This window comes from Argentina silus (assembly GCF_951799395.1).
Source record: "Argentina silus genome assembly, chromosome: Y".
Taxonomy (NCBI): Eukaryota; Metazoa; Chordata; class Actinopteri; order Argentiniformes; family Argentinidae; genus Argentina; species Argentina silus.
The window spans coordinates 14,599,645-14,602,040 of record NC_139654.1 but is presented as its reverse complement, the minus strand read 5'-3'; the positions used below and the strand labels follow the sequence as shown (position 1 = coordinate 14,602,040).

At 48.3% G+C, this 2,396-nt stretch overlaps 1 pseudogene across 1 annotated transcript; it reads left to right on the top strand.

Annotated features, from left to right (window-relative positions):
* The first annotated feature begins 700 nt into the window (after nt 1-700).
* LOC310824003 (LIM domain-binding protein 3-like) lies at nt 701-2,396 on the top strand (annotated as a pseudogene). The gene is made up of 6 exons: nt 701-887; nt 965-1,338; nt 1,445-1,630; nt 1,721-1,826; nt 2,053-2,168; nt 2,307-2,396. The product of its transcript is annotated as an LIM domain-binding protein 3-like (transcript).

Here is a 2,396-nt window from a genome sequence, read left to right as displayed (position 1 = left end):
GTTCACCAGTTCAGTCTCCAGGTACCTCCGTAAGGAAGCGTATCCAGATGACACTGTCCTTGTAACATCTGGATGGCTTAGTGTCACATAACAACTTAACCTCAGGATTAACAGACACTTATTCCCACCCCTCCTCTATTTCTAGCTCAGTGTGTGACTCTTAGGATGATAATCGTGCTTTGAATGTCTGTTTAACCCCCTGTGTTTTAACCCCCCTTAACAAACATATCTTTGTCTATGAACCTGGCCTCCCAAATTAAATCCTCTGGCGACTCTGTGAATCTCTCACTGCCATAACTGAGGCTCTCTGTTCTAACACTGTCTGATATCAAGCTCTCTCTCTGTCTCTCTCTCTCTGTCTCTCTGCTGTATTAAACTCCCATTAACTTTTGTGTCTGGTGAAGTGGAGGAGATCCATTCAGACTCAGGAAGAGGAAACAATAGATGGTCGTCCATTTAGCGTACTATGTTTGATAGTGAAGTAAATTAGTCTATACCCCATTTCCAAGGGTTTTAGGTATTTTCAAATCAATTTCTCAGCTCAGATTTGAATATTCACCATTATATTCATCATTCAAGTGATTATAAGATCAGTACAGACATGTTTGCATCCAGATGGTGATGATGTCAATCAACTTCTTATCTATCCTCCTGCAGCCCGTATGGCCAGGCTCTTCCCATGCATCAGCAAGCTCTTCCTATGTACCAGGGCCAGTCCATGTACCAGCCTCCTCCCATGCAGCCAGCCCAGCCCATGTACCAGCCACCTTCCATGCATCCAGCCCCACCTATGTAGCAAAGTTCCATCCAGATCCCAATGGGACCTCCCCCACCCAAGGTGGTCAGCACTGCCTGCATTATGCCAACTATCTACCCTGCACAACCAGGTAGCTACAGAAGGGGGTGCTGTATAATGCTTAATGTGTTAGCAATGTGCTTAGTTTGGATCGTGTTGACTTGACAGTACACAAAAAGACACTCTATCCTCCAGCTCCTGTTCTGCCCCCAGCTCCAGCCCCAGCCGCACCTGCATCCCCCTCCAACAGACCCCCCTGGGTCACAGATGACTCTTTCGCCAATACATTTTACCTCTGCAAGACCACCACCACCAGCATGAAAGTACAGCCCCTACCTCAGAGCGCCCCACCAGCACCAGTCTACATCCCCAACCCCACTCACGCCACCACCCCTCCCTCTGCTCCAAGCCCCAACTTTAAGCCTAGCCCAGCCCCCTTCAACCCTGTCCCCTTCCCTTCAGTGGCTCGGGGGGTGGCCCAGAGGGCGGAGTGCTTCAAAGCCGGCAGCCGTACACCACTCTGTGGAGCCTGCAACAACATCATCAGGTAATGATGTATCTCCACTATTCACACACCACACACAAATATAAACACAATGTTTTGAGCTTGTCATTGTCTCTGCCTTTGTCCTCATGGCTGTGTGTCAGCACAAGGGGCCTTTCCCGGTGGCGCTGGGTCGCTCCTGGCACCCCGAGGAGTTCAACTGTCACTACTGCCACTCTTTGCTGGCAGATTGCAGCTTTGTGGAAGAGCAGAACACTGTGTACTGTGAGAATTGCTACAGGGAGTTCTTTGCCCCCATCTGTGCCCGCTGCACAACCAAGATCATGAGGGTGAGCTGATACACACACACACACACACACACACACACACACACACACACACACACACACACACACACAATAACTTTGTGTTTTGATGAGGTGAGGCAGACATGGCACACCACCTGCTTTGTTTGCGCTGCCTGTGGTAAGACCTTTGGAAACAGCCTCTTCCACATGGAGGATGGGGAGCCTTACTGTGAGAAAGGTACTGCTCGCCTCATATCATGACAATGACACAGCGTGAAAAGCCTCAGGTGTTTCCATTAGAGTTGAGACAGGCCTCTATTGACATTCTGCCACAATGGCTTCCATACTGTACAGTACAAAACCAGCATTTGCTACTAAAATACACCAGAATTACCTGCGTATGAATTAACGCTAACATACTGTGCTAAGAATTACCCCGATTTTACAATATATCCTCTCTTCAGATTACATTTCACTCTTCAGCACCAAGTGCCATGGCTGTGATTTCCCAGTAGAAGCTGGAGACAAGTTCATCGAAGCCCTGGGTCACACCTGGCGCGATACCTGCTTTGTCTGCGCAGTAAGAATCTTCTCTAAGGGATCCAATGCTACACAATTACTCTTTCCCCTGTTTTGTATTCAATAGTTTGTTGGTTTTAACTAAATACACTAAACTCCATTGGTTTGTGAGATTCACACTTCTATCCGTCTCTCATAGGTGTGCCATGTGAACTTGGAGGGTCAGCCTTTCTACTCCAAGAAGGACAAGCCCCTGTGCAAGAAGCACGCTCACACCATCAACGTGTAG